Source organism: Ahaetulla prasina, chromosome 8 (genome assembly GCF_028640845.1).
Source record: "Ahaetulla prasina isolate Xishuangbanna chromosome 8, ASM2864084v1, whole genome shotgun sequence".
Taxonomy (NCBI): domain Eukaryota; kingdom Metazoa; phylum Chordata; class Lepidosauria; order Squamata; family Colubridae; genus Ahaetulla; species Ahaetulla prasina.
Genome location: NC_080546.1, coordinates 47,047,597 through 47,067,397, shown reverse-complemented (window position 1 = coordinate 47,067,397; position 19,801 = coordinate 47,047,597).

The window sequence follows — 19,801 nt, the reverse complement described above, 5'->3', positions numbered from 1 at the left end:
CCTATTCAAACCTTTTATTTCTGTGCTGATTTTGAATAATTTGTTTGTGCATGTGAAGTAACATTTAACAACAGTTTTCCTTTCAATCATTTGAATGCATCTAATGCAGCCACACTATTAAAGGAAAGGGAGTCTGTTGACCTGATGGTCCACAGAGCAAAATACACATATGATTAATAGATTTTGCTTCTCAATGAACAAGCAAACCCTAATATATACAAATGTTTAGAGATGGAGAAAAGTTGAGGTCACTGAGGGTGTTTTCTACAAAGAATAACTTAGATATTTTGCCCAAAATATAGTGACTTATAATGGGAACAAGAGCCATGTCCTGGTTTTAAATGAGAATTTCCTCATTTCTATTTCATTACAGCAAAGGAGGCAAATCTATGCACGCATAAATGTTCCTTTGATTGAAACAAACAAAAGAGTAATGCCAGAATTCCTAATAAAGTAATGGATTGGACTGCAGTAGTTTCATGTTAACAAAGCCATTAGATTACAAGGTTTGGTAATTACTATATAGAACAACTGCAATGATAGCCAGTTGGAATGTTAATGTTTTCATTTTTAACAATGATCATACTATCTGTAATGGCTAAAATAACTTAAGGTGGCTAAGATAACTTAAGATGTAATGTAAAGGCTAAGATAATTTAAGGTGGTTCACAGTTGTACAGTTCTTTATTTCTTCTTCCCTTCCTTCATCCCTAAACATCCCAAAAATCTTTCTAAGGACTCGCAGGAAATTGTCCAGGTGGAATGTAAGTGGAATGTACAATAGGAGTGATGAGGGCAGCAGAATAGCCCAAAATTCATTAGCCATTTTTAGGTCATTATCCCTCCACCAGCAGCTGTCATAATATATTTCACATTACTCAATGGTTATCACCAAACTTCTCTGAGAATCTTTGGTGTTAATGAGGAAGTCTTTCCTTCTTTGAACCTCCCTACAAACATATTTCAACTAAATATTAAAAGAAAAAAGTAATAAACAGACTGATACTATATATAGCCCCTCAAGTATATATTTACGGAATGTACACATTGGAATTTACAAAAACCAGTTAAAAGGTTTTATGGAAACTGAACCCTAAAAGCAGTGTCAATGAGATGGCAGTTGGAAATACATAAACTACAATACAAGAGATTAAACATATAATAAGCATATATATATATATTACTGTGTAAGGAATAGAAGACTATTCCAAGTCCATTTTCTGCTATTGATTAAAATGGAAAAGAAAGAAGGAAGGAAGGAAGGAAGGAAGGAAGGAAGGAAGGAAGGAAGGAAGGAAGGAAGGAAGGAAGGAAGGAATGGACGGAGGGAGGGAGGAAGAACAAATCAGAATTTAAAATATTGTTGATCCAAATTTATTCATACCATAGTTTAAACAAACTACAGAATGTGGTACATTATTGGCAGGGGACGGGAGGAACAAATGTACCAAGATTTTCCATCACATTAAGAATGAGACATCCTGTTTAAAACTAAGTACATATTCTACTGCATTAAAAATGATGTGTAATTACGGTTCAGTGGTATCCATAAGCCTTGAAAAAAGCCATTTTGTGAGAATGCCATCATGCTCTCCCAAAATGGGCAGCAGAGCAACAGTTGATACTTGGGAAATAAAAGCTCACCCCTATATCCTCTATATACATATAGCCTTAATTTTTTAATCATTTAAATGAAATGTTTAGGGTGCTCAGTTATTTCAGCTAAACTGTGAAAATTTCTAAATAAATGAAATATATTACATGGATTCTATTTTGCTCATAATTTTAAACTGCCAAATGGACAACCCCCCAAAAAATGAATATGGGTATAAAATACTGTAAACTCCCTCCCCCCTGCTCCTTTCCTCTTTTTTTCTTCAGGCAATCAAAATTAATCTGGAAAGCAGAAAAAAAACCCTTCCTTTTCTCTTGTGCTCATAAACAGAAGAGCTTAACATCAGAACCACATTATTTAAGAAAGCCATATGGCTTAGCCACTGAGCCAAGCTATCAGTTCTATAGTTGATACCGAACTTTCTTCATTTGGTTTGTGTAGCTCAGTACAATTTCAATCGTGAATCTAAAGATATATGAATTTCAACTCCCAGACTTCTTCAGCCGGCCAAACCAACTGAGGAATTTTGAGAGTTGAAGTCCACACATTTTCAAACATTGGTATAGCTGTTCCACCATTATATTCCAATTACATAGAACCCTTATAAACCTAGCAATTTGTGCCCTTCTGAAAATTTGCACTTGTGAATTTCTCACCACAGTTTTTAAATATGTTTTTTTTTCCTAATATACAATTTCCAACAATATTTTTATTTAAATCTGTCTCCACTGTGATTTGTAAATAATTTCATTTTAACAAGAGTGCATCTTCTAGCAATGTCCAGCCATTAGATTGCCATTTTTTCAGCATCTATATGTCAACATGGGCCATCTATAGCCTTTTGTCATGAATAATAATAATAATAATAATAATAATAATAATAATAATAATAATAACAACAACAACAACAACAACAACAACAACGTCTGTAACACCATCAAACAATTAGATCTGCCTGTCTCAGATCCTTGGAAAAAACCCAATAAGTAGACAAAAATGCCAAATTCAGTCTGAACATCTGGTTGACTGTGCAACAAACCATAATAATAACTTGATTTATGGACATCAGGGTTAGCAGATCACATTACAACTATTACAGAAATACCACTTTCTAAAATAAAAAGATAAAAGCATAAGAGTTGTTGGTACTAGATAAAATTTTGCATTACTCTTAAAAGGATACAACAAAAAATAGAGGGAAATAATACAAACTATTGTTTTGACTTTTTTTGTAGGATAATTCAGATTGATTACCTCACCTCTAAATTACATTAGATTTTACCTTTTGATTCAATGTGTTTGAACAAAGACTTACTTCCTGTGCCTGAATTGGATTTTGATCTGGTTTGGCAGTAAGATTAAATTTATTTTCTAGCTATGTAGAATTTATACAGATACTTATGAAATACAAACTACAATATTTGGCAGCAATTTTTACAGGTGACATTTTAAATTTCCTGAGGGTTTGGGATGATATCAAGATTCCTAGATTTTCTCATTAATATATTCAATCCCCCCTCCACTGCCAAGCATCCCATGTGATGTTAAAAAAATAAACTATAATTATTTTTAATAACTGAATAATAACCAGAATATTATTCCTGAGGAATCACTGAACAAGTTCAGGAAAATCTTTCCTAACTGAATTGTCCCTCTTCTGTTTTCTTTTCAAATAAGAGGTTATAAAGACTTTTCTATGCTTAAAATGCAGTTTTAATTGTATCAATTTAATAATTGATACAAACTGCAGCAATATGTAATTCAAGTCATATATCATCCAATGGATTTTCATTCAAAATCTTAGAAATTAGAACACGGTCTAATTTTAAAGTTTTAATTTTTCTGAAACCTTTTAATGCAGCTTCGCTTTTTAAAATTTTGGGTGCCCACATCTTAATTGTATATCATGACAAAGAAATATATTCTTCCATGCAAAGCTTCTACCACTTTGCATGCACATAGCTTCTAATGCCTACTTCTTATAAGGTCCCCAAACTCCTTCATTTCAGGAGTGTATTAAGAATAATAATTTATTAAATTTATATGCTGTCTGAGTCCAGTGACTCTGAAGTATTCCAGTCCACATGTAACTCACATTAAAGTCAAAGAATGACTAAGCATAATGCCTGTCATATTTTTAACTTGCAGTTTTTGTAGCAGGAGAAACATGTTAGACTACGATAGCCTAAAATCAGGGAAGTGATGATGGCTCATGCCTTTTAATAAAACATATTACTCTGAAAAATTGCTGCCAGACTTCTTCTGATTTTACACTTCTGGTTGTATTCTTTTATGACCAGGAGCCTGAAAATTATGGTGTGGATTGGCTGAATGATGCAAAAGAGAGAGATTATTGCTTTCCTGAGGAGACAGACAATATGAGGAATGAATTCAAATGCAAGGGGTTTCTAAAAGCCTATTGTAAACTAATAAGAAATTGGCTCTTCACATCTATTACATGGATTCTGGTCTTTCTCCTTCAAAGTGTGACCTAGACTACTAATCCTAGAGTCCCTGTGCAGCAAGCTCTCCTGGGGTATTTCAGCCTACCATTTGGTTATACTGATACAAGAAAAAATAAAATATGGTCTTCAACAGAAATAAATAGAGAGAGACCCCAAAATTACTAGCTAGAAAACAGTATGAAGTTGTCAAGCCAGGATTGTCTGCATGGCTCAAAAAAGTCAAGATGGCAAATGTATTCCCATGATCCTGTATTAGAGCCATGGCATGCAAAAAAAGGGTGGGCAGTAATTATCATCTTGACTTTTTGCCTTCCTTGGTGAACACCTCTAGTAGTATCTAGAAATAGGCAGACAATGTAGAGGAAAATAGCTTTGATGGAAATATGCTTTAGACCTTTTTTCCTAGGCAACAAAGCCTTCAAATCTCCATCAAGGTCATCTTCCTTCTCTTTGCAGATATTTTGATTTTGAATGAAACAATAGGTTGGAGCATCTTTTTTAGTTAAAGTCTACATTACATTCACATATAAGATGAAGGAATGCAAATCTGAAGTTAGGTGCTATGATTACAAATTTCAATTAAGGCCATTTAAAAAATATTGCCTTGTAAGTGTGCAGAGCGCTATGGAAATGGTACCTCACTTTTCCAGACTTCTTGGTCTCTTCAGAATCATCCCAGCTTACACTGTACACTCAAGACATACTTTAGTACATAGCTCTGTGTGTGTGTGTGTGTGTGTGAGAGAGAGAGAGAGAGAGAGAAAGAGAGTGTGGGAGGGAATGCACACCCACCCACCTACCCACACACACACACATAGTGCAATCCAACAAGGTTAGTGGATACTGTCTCTTTCTTGTCTTTAAAGAAATAAATAAATAAAACAATATAATGACCTCATTGAGCATTGTTACTTGTATGTTGGGTTGATACATTGTTAACTGTAGTTCATATATTGGTTTAATATTAAAGACCAAAGAGTGATATTTCTGTTATAATTAACATATTGACAATGTACCTTCATGGAATGAATTATGTGGTATAATTGGTGTATGAGGTAGAAATTAGATCTCTGACAATTTCTGTGTACTTTGGAGTTTTTCATTTCTACTAGTTTTGAAGAAAAAGAGGGTTTGGGTTCTTGGATCATCTATTTTGCATGCATCATAGATATTTCATTAGCATAAGGATTAGGTTTTGAAGTTTTGAAAATATGTTTCCAAGTTGTTCATTTCATGTCAATGTTATGAATATGATTTTGATTTTTATGCTTTTTCTCCCTATGAACAAAATGAGCTTCCATTAATGAATGAACTATTGCTTTCATGAAGGGCCTTTTGGCAAGGAAAAGTCTTGCAAGAATGGGAAATCTTTCAGTCTGTAGAGTAAAAATTTACAATCCCAATTGTAAATTTTAAATTAAATTTTTTTAAAAAAATCTGATTTCACAAGAATGACAGAAAATAATCAAAATGGTAATAGGCAAATATGGATTGTATTATTTGGGATCAATATATCAATCAAATCAAGCAAATGACTTATAATATTGGAAAATGGTTTAATATTTAAATGTCCAATGATTTCATTGTCTTTTCAGAATCTGATTGCTCCCTTTTTGGCTGTTTTGTTTTCCTTTTTTTCATGTGAATGTTATTCTTCTGTATATAATTATATAAAAAAGATGAAACTATTTTCTTACATACACTATGCAATATATTTGTAAAGTTGCAATATTACCAAATTACAGAAGCTGTGCTTTTGTATTCTCTCTTGCTTTATGTGAAACAAAACTTTTTTCTATTTAAATGGATGGATTGTCTTATAAACTGTAGATAACCTATTAATTTCCATGCAGTATATGAATATCTTGGATTTTTTTTGTTGCTGTTCCACTTAAACTAATTAACAGCAAGGTTTTGGAAACAGGAATGTCTTCTCATCAGAACAGCAGAACTTTGGGTAATTTGATTATAATGTTGAGATTCTCTCATAATTGTGTTTGGTATATGATTTTCCCCCGATACGATACAGAAAAATGAGCCTTTCCGTGCCATTTTTAATGTATTATTAACTTTCTGCCAGATCTCACTGTTACTCAAAGAGATATTTTTTTCATAGGCTAAAGACAACTTAGAAATGATCTGAGTTTTTAGTGGACAAATGAGTCTCTACTTTTGTTACCTGGCAACAAGAAACAAATAGCCAAGTCAAGGATACACATCACTGTTCATACAACAGAGTGAGAAAGTCAACAGTTTCTACTATAATGTCACTGTATTGACTAGCAGTGTTCATGGGGCAAGGGTTTGTCTGTGTCAAAATTGGCAAGATGGTGGAGCATCCCATGCATATAGAAAAGGAATGGAATTTGCATCATGCTGTTCTGTCCACCATCTTGCTATAATCTTCCTTGTTGGTGCTGACACTGAGAATTCCATAATCTGGATTTCTAATTCAAGAATCTGACACATTACACTACCCTTCTCAACTTGAGACTTTGTATTTCCAACAGTTGTCCTGCCTGGGAATCTTGGAATTTGTAGTTTCATTTCCAGCAAATCTGGGGGACACAATGTTGAAGCTGCCCTAGTATTATCTATAGCATTTTGGCTAAAAACCAACAAGTAGCCTTATAATTTATTGAGCCCAAAGAATATTTAGGAAGATATTTCTTCAATAGCAGCCTTTTTCCTTTCTCTCCCCTCTTACCCACCTACCCTTGGACAAAAATAAATGATTGTCAAGAGAAATTAAAAGTTTAGTCTGCTGTGATCATCTGCCTAAAAGAGCTCTTTATTGTAATCTGTGGTAAAATATTTTTCTGTATTCATATAAAAAGTTAAGTGTCCTTTGCGTTAACTTCAACCTTGGGCAACTTCATAAACATGCACATGTGGTTTTCTTGGCAATAGTGTGGAATTAGATTGCCATTACCTTCTTCCAAAATGTTTGCTAATTTCCCAGATTATATGGATGGTGATTTCTGAATAGTTGCCCATTCAAGGATTTAGATGGAAATACATATTTTAAAAGCTTACTGAATTTTAAAGGTCTTTACATTACATCAAATTCTGCAAAGGTGGGAGCTAATTGAGCTAGGAACAGGGCTGCAGAATTTTGATTATATAAATATATATACCTAATAAACAGATGTCTTTAAAGCAATTTTGTCCCACAACATTAAGGTTTTAATTAATAAAACAAGCATTTTAAATTGGACTGAGAAATAGATCAGCAGCCAATGCTGCTGATGAAGCACAGGTCTTATTGCACTCAAAATATGCTTTCCAACATTTTAGCTCTCTTCTGGGCCAAATGCGAGTCCCAAAGCATTTTTATAATTTTAAAAGAATCCTTACCTATAATACATAATCTAAATTGTGCATAATGTGGATATCATCAATCTTTGTTAAGTTAAAATTTCAGATGGGTTATCAACCAAAGTTCATCTTTTTCAGCCATAAAGTTATCTTTTTAGCTTTTCTATTTCTCTGCCCAGGCAGACTTGGAATAATCATTGAACCCAATAATTATGTTCAATAGAGGTAAATGCAACAGAATATACAACTTAGAAAAGCACCTGTAATATATTCTTAAAATTATGAAGCAGGTGGCTTTGGATCAATAAATTGACTTCCTTTATTAGTGACCCAGCAAACCATCACCCTTCTGGTTTCCTTCTTGCAAATGCTTCCTAGTGGACACAACTTGGCCACTCATATGAAACATATTTTGGTTTCAACAATTTGCATCAGATTTATCCAGCTTTCTTAAAATTCAGTTTATGTGATTTTTTTTTAAAAGTTTTCTGAGGTGGGAAGAATAAAGACAAATCACACAGTTTCCTTACAAAGCACTGTACGCTTAATTCACCATAAAAATGACTGTTTTATCTGTTTCAGCATGAAGATGGGGCAAGGATAAGAAAATAGTAAAATTGAATTTTCCATCATTTTGGTTTCATATAAGATCTTCAGTATTTCAGCTCAAAGCTTAAGATTTGTAGATCTAAACTAGCCAAATTAATGTGATTTTTCTCTCTTCTGTTTGCTACATTTTCAAATAATACACTCCTGGATTAATGTGCTGAACACTGAATTGTCTTTATTCTTTGACAAGAAAATTTTGCTACTATAATACATTTCACAGTCAGAGATCACAGTTAATAGTGTTTTTAACCCAGTGATCGCATGTTATCTGCTAGGTTCACAGTGATTATAGACATCTGCTATAATGAAACTGTTAAATTGCAAACTATGTAAGTGAATGCTTCCTTTATCCAAAAAATTACCCACTGTATGTGTTCTGGAGCACATACAATAATGTTAGGATAACCATAACATTACACTGATCACAACCCAAGGGTGTACACCTTTTGGGTTTGAATATGGTAGTGTATGGTTGGGTTTTAATGTTTTGTTATTGGCTATGACATCATTTCTGATGTATTACACCAGTGGAAGATTGTAGCCAATTGAAATATAAATTCCTGGGGTAAATCACAAAAGAAATTGATTGAGACAGTTTAACCATGGACTGCATCAATTTTGAAATTATTGAGGAAGAAACATTTAAATATTTTTTGTAATTTATTCTGACAGCAAGAACTGGACTATTTATTGTCCCAACACTGAGTTCAGTCACTATTATTAGTTTAGAAAAAAAGCTTGCTCTATGGACTATAATGTATAATGAATTTCCAACAGCTGTCTTAGGCCCTACTACACAAAGACTGGACCTACAGTGGCTATAGAATGAGACACACCCAACAGTTTTCTATAATAGAAGATATAAATATACAGAAGAAGTTTACAATCTAATTCATGTAGGATATTGATATCTCTACATAATACACTGTCTCAAACTTTCAGAGATTTAGCCAGTTATAAACATACCGATCAAAAACTCTCTGAAAATCATCTGTTTATTCCTTAGACGTGATTCTTCTTTTGCCCTAGTCATTATGATATGTTGTGATTAATAACAAAAAGCCTTTGCTGAAATTTTCCAATAAATGGGTGTGTGTTTTTTAAAAAAGTATTCCGTCCCTTTAAGAATTTGTTCTATTTTGTTTTGTTTTGACAATGGACTTTTTTCTTTTAGTCCCATTCCTCATTAATGAACAAAAAAAAAATCCATTAGGATCAGGGAAGAAAATGATAGAAACAGAAACAAGAGCACATCTTCTGAAACCACATGTACAGAGTTTAATATTACCCCAAGATATATCTCAACACACACAAGCCTATGTCTTTTAAAATCAGACCCAAGAATGTGATGGTCTCTTACCCCAGGGCAGGCTATTAATATAAAGCTGCAACCATGCAGAGAACTCATTTGTTTCCTTGCATTCAAGATAATATAGCTGTTATTTTAAAATCTGATTTTATGCAGCATTGCACATTAAAAGCTTCTTCGGGATTCAACTCTGCAGAACAAGACCATTAGTCATTATACTATCTCTGTTTTCCAAAATCTTGCATGGATTTAATACATTAGATTTTTGACAGCGGGATGGGGAGATTAGTTTTTCAGTCTAGTACATTATATACTTTTTAGAAAGCTGAAATTATATATCTAAACAACAGAAATTTACTAGTGGCCATATATTTCTGATAACTGAAAGGGAAAAATACATTGAAATCCTGTTGCCTCATTTGGCAAGGCAATGTAATTCATTCTTCCTATAAAGGCCTCCATAGAAGCCAATCTAAATTTGATACTGTACAGTCCATCTAACAAGTTTTACTTAGAACGATTGTGATATTTACATTCCAATGCAAAATTTCTAAATGGTGTATTATTCCCTTTTAGGAGAACAAAAGAATTGTTTATTACTAGAATTGATTTTAAAAAAAGGTATATCAATGTATGACCATGTTGTGAAGTATGAAGAGCTATGTTATATCAATTTTTAAATATATGTAAATAAAATTATTTATTATATACAGCGGTTATATGTGAAACTTTATTTCATTGGCTAAGTCAGCTGATCCTTTGGCCAAGAATGAGTTTTTATTTATTTATACATTATTTGTTTGTTTGTATTTTCTTTCTTTATTAAATTTCTATAGCTGTCCAACTCAGTGACTCTGGGTGGCTTACAATTATAAAACAATTAAAATGATATTAAAATGATAAAATCATCCACAAAACAAATAAGTGTGAACATGTAACCATGATGGTTGATCAACTAATAGGAAAGTCAAGTAACAAAACCCTTCACAAATTCTGAGTCTCAGGCCTGGATACATAGCCAAATTATTAAAGCCAAATTGCGAAAAGCCAACAGGTTTGGGACCATTGTAATCTCTGAGGAGAAAATATTCCACAAGACAAGGATAACAGTAGAAAAAGGTCTTCTTCTAGTTCCTGCCAGTTGACATTTTGGATGATAGGATCTGCAGCTTGTCCAATCTATTGGATCGGATTTGATGGGTAGAAACTATTGGGAAAAGATGGCACCTATGGTAACTTTATACCAAGCCATTTATAATAAAATACATTATTCCGTGAATCAAAACTTATGAAGGAGAACTTTAATTTTATGTCTTTTCATATGTAAGAAAGGCCTCTTTTTTCAAGCCTCTTTGAGTTCTTTATTTTATAGAAAAGTCAGAGAAAAAGTATAGAAACCTCTTCACAATGCCATCAAAATTTGGGTTTATCCATTGAGTGTGATTCATTGTATATGCAGTTACAACATGCTTTAATTTGTCGCTAATAAGTAAACAATTAGAGAAATGCGTGGCAAATACATTTGTGAGTGATCATGTATTAATCATAATCAGCTAGTGGTTTCTTTAAGCTTAGAATTAAGATACTTTTGAATGTCAATTGCTAGGGACCATTTACTTTATAGATAAATCTGATTTAATGCCTGTCACAATTGCCAAAGCAATACTGATGAAAGAATAATGGTACAATAGAAATAAATGAAAAGTATTTTTTTTAAAAACCACCACAACAAACTAAGAATAAAGAAATATAAACAATTCATGTTGGGGAATGAACAGAGTAAGGATGCAGTATACAAATTTATATACAAATTTATATATATACACATTTATATAGACAAAATTAGTGGACCAGAGGAATGCTGTCAATATAATTTACTTGGACTTCAGTAAAGCATTTGATAAAGTAGACCATAACCTACTACTAGATAAAGTAGAAAAATGTGGATTAGACAGCACCACCACCAGATGGATTCATAACTGGCTGGCCAACCGCACTCAACGTGTAGTCCTCAATGGAACTACATCCACATGGAGGGAAGTATGCAGTGGCGTACCCCAAGGCTCTGTTTTAGGCCCAGTACTCTTCAATATCGTCATCAATGACTTGGACGAGGGGATAGATGGGGAACTCATCAAATTTGCAGATGACACCAAGCTGGCAGGAATAGCCAACACTCCAGAAGATAGGCTCAAGATACAGAAAGATCTTGACAGACTAGAACATTGGGCATTATCGAACAAAATGAAATTCAACAGTGAAAAAAGTAAGGTTCTACATTTAGGCAAAAAAACCAAAATGCACAGGTACCAGATATGTGGTACCTTGCTCAATAGTAGTAACTGTGAGAGGGATCTTGGAGTTCTAGTGGACAACCATTTAGATATGCAGCAGCTGCCAAAAAAGCCAACACAGTTCTGGGCTGTATAAACAGAGGGATAGAATCAAGATCACATGAAGTGTTAATACCACTTTATAATGTGTTGGTAAGGCCACACTTGGAATACTGCATTCAGTTTTGGTCGCCATGATATAAAAAAATGTTGAGACTCTAGAAAGAGTGCAGAGAAGAACAACAAAGATGATTAGGGGACTGGAGGCTAAAACATATGAAGAACGGTTGCAAGAACTCGGTATGCCTAGTTTAATGAAAAGAAGGACTAGGGGAGACATGATAGCAGTGTTCCAATATCTCAGGGGTTGCCACAAAGAAGAGGGAGTCAAACTATTCTCCAAAGTACCTGAGGGTAGAACAAGAAGCAATGGGTGGAAACTAATCAAGGAGAGATGCAACTTAGAACTAAGGAGAAATTTCCTGACGGTTAGAACAATTCATCAGTGGAACAACTTGCCTGCAGAAGTTGTAAATGCTCCAACACTGGAAATTTTTAAGAAAATGTTGGATACCCATTTGTCTGAAATGGTGTAGGGTTTCCTGCCTGGGCAGGGGGTTGGACTAGAAGACCTCCAAGGTCCCTTCCAACTCTGATATTATTATTATTATTATACAAACAAGCATCCCATATTGGGGAGAGGCTATCACAAAGCACCATCCATGGAGTTTGCTAAAAGGTGGCAGTGGTAACATCATTTGTCCTCAGTGAACAAAATTAAACCTGTCGGCCAATGATTACATCTGGCAAACTTCAGTTTATATGCTCAAGTTCTTAAGCAGGGTGTACATTCTGTAGTCAGGTGGAAGTTAGAAAATGGTATTATATGTTTGTTTGTTTTTCCTGATTGACCTAAACTGGCGCTGCTGATCATTTCTGGGAGTTGAAGTCCACCCATCTTAAAGCTGCCAGGATTGAGAAACACTGACCTAGACAATCAATTTTTTTAGAAGAAAGGATAGGAACGGAATAAAGCAGCAATTGTTTCTGATTGGATTCGCACAGGAGAGCTCTTCAGGCAGAGAATGCCTTCAGGAGACAACCTTTTGACTATTCTCTGCAAGACAGATTCATGGCCAGCCTGCTACCGGTATGGCCTGGGAGCAAGGTCACTAGCTCGTGAGGAACTATTAAAAAATAAAAAGGCCCAGACTGTCTTTTATTCAGCAAATAGTCCCCTTATAGTTGCCCATCAAACTTTGTTGGAATATACTTCTAATGAGGCAGCAAAAGTCCTGTACAAGAGATCAGCAAGCTTTTCTGCTTTTGTTTTTGCTTAAATTTGTTGCTGCTTTGCATTAGTCTCTTTTTTCTTTACAAGCACATCAATTTTTATTTATTCTATAGCCCAAGAAAACATATCTATCTACTAGGGAAAAACCATACACTGTAAATTCATAAGCATGCTTATTAATGTTACCTATTTTTAATGTTAACCGTTACACTAGATTTTTCTCTTTCCTTTTGACTTTCATAATGAGCAATAGTGGATTTTTCTTTCCTTTAACAAAGCCATCTCCATGTCTCAGTTGGTTAATGGTTTCACCTCCGGTTTTGATTCCAACAAAGAGGGTCTTTAAGGGTTCAAAAAGTCAAGTTGGCAACTTCAAGCCATCATCAAAGTCCTGCCCTTTTTTTACATCTTGACTTTTGAGTACTCACTGTGGGCATCCCTGGTAGTTATTAGGCTAGAGCAGTTAGCACTTTAATTGCCTCTTTATCTGCTGCTAGAAGACTGCTTTCTGACCTGCAGATGTCTACATGAATACTTATACCTAGAAGTTCTTTTAACATGCCCAAATCATTATTTTTTGCCATAGTCAGAATAAAATAGAATAGAATAGAATAGAATAGAATAGAATAGAATAGAATAGAATAGAATAGAATAGAATAGAATAGAATAGAATAGAATAGAATAGAATTCTTTATTGACCAAGTGTGATTGGACACACAAGGAATTTGTCTTTGCTGCATATGCTCTCAGTGTAAATAAAAAGACAAGATACACTCATCCAGAAATTAAACATTAAGATAAAATTAAATTATATATTATGTTCATTTTTTTGTTCTGAACCTCTAATGATGTTGTTTCACTGGTTGATTTCACTGGATGTTACCTTCTCCATCTGGCTTCCTTTTTTTTTTTTACCCTGCAATTGTCACATACCCCTTACATTAAGTGTAGTATTTTACTGCATGAGTAACTTGATCAGATAATGGCAGCCTCTTGTGGTTATCTATATGAATAGAATAGAATAGAATAGCATAGCATAGCATAGCATAGCATAGCATAGCATAGCATAGCATAGCATAGCATAGCATAGCATAGCATAGCATAGCATAGCATAGAATAGAATAGAATAGAATAGAATAGAATTTTTTATTGGCCAAGTGTGATTGGACACACAAGGAATTTGTCTTGGTGCATATGCTCTCGGAGTACATAAAAGAAAATATACGTTCATCAAGATACAACATTTACAACACAAATGATGGTCAATATATCAATATAAATCATAAGGATTGCCAGCAACAAAGTTACAGTCATGAATCAAAAGCATCACCAATAAAATCACAAAGATTTAATTTTTAAAACATCTTCAAAATGTAGCATAAAACTCTTTCAAAAATGCATTTATTTATTATAAGAATCCAGGACTCCTGAATTAGGATCAAATAGTATATTACCATCAACTTAAAAATACAGGGAAGGGTCTTCAGACAAAATTCTGAATTACATTACATGTAACATTCATAACTCAAGGGTTACCTATATAATGAGGGTGAGGGAAGGTCTCAAGGAAGTCCTGCCTTAGCACTTGGTCACCACAAGTGTCCCCCCATGAGTCCCATGCCACACTCATCATGATCATGCCCACCATGCCCACATCCCCTGGGCATGCCCGCACCTGGCCCTCCAAGGTCAAACACAAGCCTGATACGACCCTCAACGAAATCGAGTTTGACATCCCTGGGATATAGCATTTCATAAAACAGTTTGTTGAAACTTGTCCAAACCACATTTGTTACTTATATCATGATTTCAGTTGTTTTTTTTTTATTGAAAGAGTTTTAAAAAACAAAAACATTTTTCCCCCTTTTTCCCCCCTCCCTCCCAAAAAAACCCCTTCCCCCCTCCCTCCCCCCCCCCCGGCTTCCCGGGTCAATCACAAGGTATTGTTATACATAAACCAAACATAGAATAAAATTTTCCCTTCCAATCCAAATAACCACATCCAAAGCTTTTCATCTCCCAACCCCCTCCCCATTACATAAAATAACTTTCTAATTATTCAAAGGCAATCTGATATTTCTTAATCTGATATCTGTTTTGTAGATAATCAATCCATTTTTCCATTCAATTAAATATCTTTCCTGCGTATTGTCTTTTAAAAAGCTGAGATTTTAGCCATCTCAGCCAAATTAATAACTTTCAGTATCCATTCTTCTATTGTAGGTATCTCTTCTTCTTCCAGTATTGTCCAATCAACAGTCTTGCTGCTGTTATTAAATTCAGAATCAATTTAGTCTCAATCCCTGTACAATCCGTTATAATTCCCAAAAGGAAAAATTGTGGCAGGAACTTTATCTTCTTCTTCAGTACATTTTGAATAATCCACCAAATTCTTATCCAAAAGACCTTAATTTTCTTGCAAGTCCACCAAATATGAAAATATGTAGCATCATCACAATCACACCTCCAACATTTCGCTTGGATATTAGGATACATACATGATAATTTTTTGGGATCTAAGTGCCATCTATAAAACATCTTATAAAAATTTTCCTTAAATTCTGTGCTTGTGTAAACTTAACATTTCTAACCCAAATTTTCTCCCATGTTTCCAACATTATTGGTTCCTGAATATTCTGTGCCCATTTTATCATACAATCCTTTACCAAATCCTTTTCCGAATCTATTTCAAGCAACACATTATACAATCTCTTTATATGCTCCTGGGTCTGATTTCTAATTTGCTTTATTAAATTTTCCTCCTTTGCATTATACCAATTTTTGATCTTCTTTCCATCTAGCACTTATTTGCCCATATTGAAACCAAGTATAATTCCTCCCTTCTTCATTTAATACCTGTAATGATTTTAATTGCAATCTACCTCCTTCAGCATACAAAAGTTCTTTATAAGTAATCATTTCCTGTTTCTGTTCTATATTTATATTCTCTATTGCATGTCTAGGGCTCGCCCATATAGGAATCTTGTAATCTAATTTATAGGAGTATTTTTCCAGACCAAAAGAGCACTTCTCAACACATGATTCTTAAAAGCCCTATCCACTTTTTTTTCATAAAATAAGTACGCATGCCATCCATATAACAAGTCATAACCTTCTATATTCAAAATTCTTTCCTCTGTTAAGTTAAACCAGTCACTTATTACTGAAAGGGTTACTGCTTCATAATATAGTTTAAAGTTAAGCATTCTTAAACCACCTCTTTCCCGTGAGTCCTGTATTATTTTCATTTTAACCCTCGTCTTTTTACCCTGCCATATAAATTTGTTAATCCCAATCTGCCAATCTTCCAAATTTTTATCCTTTTTAATTATTGGTATCATCTGGAACAGAAACAAAAATCTAGGTAACACATTCATTTTAATAGCCGCAATCCTTCCCAATAGCGATAACTGCAATTTTTTCCAAACACTCATATCATTCTGAACTTTTTGCCATAGCAAGTCATAATTATTCTTATAAAGTTTCTTGTTCGATGAGCTAATATAGACCCCTAAATATTTAACCTTTTTTACTACCTCAAATCCTGTCATTTCCTCTAGTTTTTGTTTCTGTTGTATAGACATATTTTTAATTATCACTTTTGTTTTATTCTGATTTATTTTAAATCCTGATACCTTTCCATATTTATCAATTACTTCCAACAAAAATCTACTTGAATTTATAGGATTTGTTAAAGTAACCACTACATCATCTGCAAAAGCTCTAACTTTATACTCATGTTGTCTAATCTTAATTCCTCTATTTTCATTAATTCTCGTATTTTATCTAATAATGGTTCCAGAGTCAAAACAAACAATAATGGTGATAAGGGACATCCCTGTCTCGTTCCTTTCGCAATCTTAATAACTTCTGTCAAACTACCATTTATTATAATCTGTGCTGTTTGCTCTCCATAAATCGCTTTAATTATTCTAACAAAACAATCTCCAAATTGCATTTTCTCTATTAATTTAAATAAAAAATCCCAATGCAATCGATCAAAGGCTTTCTCTGCATCCAAAAAAATAAGTGCTGCTGAAGTATTCTTCTTTTCCAAATATTCCAATATATTAATAATCTGTCTAACATTATTCCTCATCTGCCTTCCTTTTATAAAACCAGATTGATCAGTATGAATTCTTTGTTGTAAAACTAACATTAATCTATTTGCTATTATTTTTACAAAAATCTTATAATCATTATTTAAAAGTGAAATCGGCCTGTAGTTACCGGGTTTAGAGCAATCTTGCTCCTCTTTTGGTATCAGTGAAATAAAAGATGTTTTCCATGACGGGGGTATTCCCACTCCTAATTGTATCTGATTAAATAATTCCTTAAGTGGGCCTAATATTTCATCCTGTGTTTTTTTATAATAAGTTGCTGTAAGACCATCTGTACCAGGGGTTTTCCCCATTTTTAGTTGTTTAATTGCCTCCACTATTTCTCCAATAGCTATCGGCCGATTCAGCTCCTCCCTCTGTTCTAATGTTAGAATATTAACCTTATAATCTTTCAAATAATCATAAATGTCCCTATTCAATATTTTGTCTTTTGCATATAATGCCGTGTAAAATTCTGAGAATGCCTTTTTAATTTTATCCTGTTGATATATCTCTTTACCTTTATATTCTATTTTTTGTATGACACGTGCTTTCTGTTTTTTCCTTAAGTTGGTTGGCATATAACATATCATGATTTCAGCTAGAGACTTAATATTTTTCTCCAGGTATTAAGCACCAACTGCTATCAATAGTACATAATAGTACATAGTGCATAAGCGTGCCAGCATGCCTACCATCCCTGTCCTAATGTTTTCTTTTATTCATACCATTTACATGTGTTTATAATTATGTTTACACTTGTATCTGTCATAAAATATATGCTTGACGAAAATAAATAAATAAAAAATAAAATGAATTCTGAAAATAGGATCTAGTTTTATGAGGAAATGAGGCTGGCCAAATCCCAGGATTTGTATAGCTATTTCTTTCCATGGAGGGGGAAAGGCTACCAAGAACAGACATTGTCACCAAATGAAGGCAATAAGAGATGACAATGAGATGAAAATTCTGTGAAAGACAAACTGAAAAAAAGAACATATATTAAAAACATGTGCTGGAGGAGGAAATAGCAGAGTCCATTGTGACAGAAGTGTTTTTATGCTGGCTATGGAATTTTAATTTTACTTTGCATTCTATGCAAAAGCTTTATTAACAATGAGATGACTGTCTTGCCACCAGCTTCTATGGAAATAAATGTCTCCTGGTGATTGTAGAGAAGAACCAAAGAATATGTAAAGTATAATTTCAGTTCAAACCTTTGATCCTGTTTTGGTCCCTACTTTGAGAAAAACCTGCTTAAAAGTGCACCCGTCAGAACTTTCTTGCATATTGAAATCTAGTACACAAAAAAGAAAGTTTCTTGAGATAATCATTTTGATGTAGGACACTTCTAAAGGGAAAAAATAATCATAATCATATAAAATGAATAGGTTGGCTTACCCCAAAAAATATAACGTATGACCAAGGATATTTGGTAACCACAAGGGAATGTGCTCTCCATATGAAAAAAACCAATGGTTTCAAAGTCACAATCATAGCCCATAATGCTTATTGATGGCCTTGAAAAGGTGACTGCAATGCTTAATGTAAAATTAAATCTAGGTAAATAATCTGTTCTACTCTGTTTTTACCTGATCATTCTGAACATTTAATCAGGGATCATCTTTTGTTTCACCTACAGAGAAATGATAACCTTGAGTAACTTGGGTTACTCAACATTGGACTGAGTTTCTCATTAGTGAATTGGAACATGCAACTATACAACACAAATTAACTTTCGCATAGATAGTTTCTTTTTTCTTATTTGGCAAAGGAAAAAGTAAGTGCTTAAATACCAGTGTGGCAACCTTAGGAAAAAAATATTACTCACAAAAACTGGCTTTGTTTGTGCTGTCACTGAGTGTAGGTCAGCCAGGAAAATTATTTTGGAAACCTGAAATGAGAGATGGTCTGTGTCATACTACAGTGAAATCAAAAGAATTTGTAATTTTTATTTCAGATTGGAGTACCAACGAAAGAACAATATTTATTGCATGCTGAGATTTTTTTTTCTTTTCCATCCACTATCTTATTATCTGATTTTTCCAACTTCAAAAGGAGTCAACTATTTTATATATATTTTTCTACTCATAATGCAAAGGGTGAAAGTAGCTTATAGAAATAAATTGTTTCAGAGATGCGCTTAATTTCAATCTGTAGGAAATGCAGCTGCAGTCTAGCCCCATTATGAGAAATAGAACTGAATAACCTGCTCCCATTGTCTAAGCATTTGTGCCTGGAGAGTATTGTATGATACTGGAGAATAAATAGGAATTAGGGTGTCCACCATATTACATGGGAAATATGAAGCCAGTGAGAAGAGATGGAAAAAGGAAATGGTAGAATGGGCACCTATGGAAGGAGGACTACTGGAGTATTAGCTGATTGTATTTTGGTTCAGTTAGTGTCCCAGAATATTTATCAAGAGCAAGCCTCATTTTTCATGTCTGGACCGCAGCCAGTGCCTGATTGTCAGTAGAGGTTCTCAACATGATTAACGTTTCCCCCAACAGATATTCACTACATAGGGACAATGAAATGAGTCAATGGACTAGCTCACTTCTTATTGCTTCTCTAACAACCAAGGAACTAGTAGTGGCTTTTTATAACACCTGAAGAAGACTAGAGTGGACATCATAAAACTGCTCCTAAGTGAAGGGTGCCTCCTATGCATGTTGACTTAAAATAATTCTGAATGAATGCAATGAGATTTCCTGCCAGATAAATACCTAACCTATCTTTTTAGCTGAAGAGGAGG